This window comes from Etheostoma spectabile, chromosome 19 (assembly GCF_008692095.1).
Source record: "Etheostoma spectabile isolate EspeVRDwgs_2016 chromosome 19, UIUC_Espe_1.0, whole genome shotgun sequence".
Taxonomy (NCBI): Eukaryota; Metazoa; Chordata; class Actinopteri; order Perciformes; family Percidae; genus Etheostoma; species Etheostoma spectabile.
In genome coordinates, this window is record NC_045751.1 from 16,685,294 (window position 1) to 16,686,266 (window position 973).

The following is a 973-nucleotide window of genomic DNA, read 5'->3' on the forward strand; positions in this document are numbered from 1 at the left end:
GGCTGTGACTGGGGGAGTGTCCGCTTCCTCAGCTTACTCAGCTATCTCCTAAAACTCTTTTGTACAGAAATATAAAACAATTCCTCCCATGTCAATGTTAACCCATATATTCAAAAGGTTTCGATTTTTTTTTTAACCGACCAGCCTCAATGTAGAAACGGATAAAGACTCAGCTGTCCGACAAAAGCAACGTAAAGCTTTTTTTTGTAATGCGCCACAGCCTTTGTTTTAAACAGCAGTTCATTACAGCCCAGTAAGCAGGCGGTTACACAACGCCTTTGCTGTAGCTAGCTACAGCTTCAAAAATACTCAGAAGCAGTTCGCTAGAACTAGGCTATAAGAAGCAAAAAAAGTACATTACCTGTATGTATATAACCATACATACTAACAAAAGATAAGAAACTGAACATCTAACATAAAATAAAAAAGAATACACAAAATATTTAATGACTGAATTGCTTACCTTCCGAAGAAAAAACTGTCCAAAAGCGAAATGGTGTTAAGATATTCCTCGCCTTACTGTTATTATGAGAAAGAGAAAATAAGTGATGTGTAAATGTATTTGAAGCCGGACTCTCATTCTGTGTCAGTGGAGGATTTGAAAGTGGCGCCAACCGCTCTGCTCCTCAGCTCCCCACACAGCCGTCACACACACACACACAAAAAATAAATAGAAATTCAAACGCGCGCGCAGCAATATTTCACGAGTAGCAAAATGTGCCTATCGATCAGCACAATCGATCCCTGTTGTTACTTTTTAATAATATCGCTCCTGTGATTTTTATTTATTTTTTATGTTAAATTAAAATAACCGTCACAGGCTTTTCTAGGCCGCGGTGCAGCACGGGAGATTGTGCAAGGCGGTTGTGTTTTGAATTTCTAACCGGTCTGGAAAGAGGAGGGCAGTGTCTCCCCCTGCAGGGTCTGTGTGTGTGTGTGTGTGTGTGTGTGTGTGTGTGTGTGTGTGTGTGTG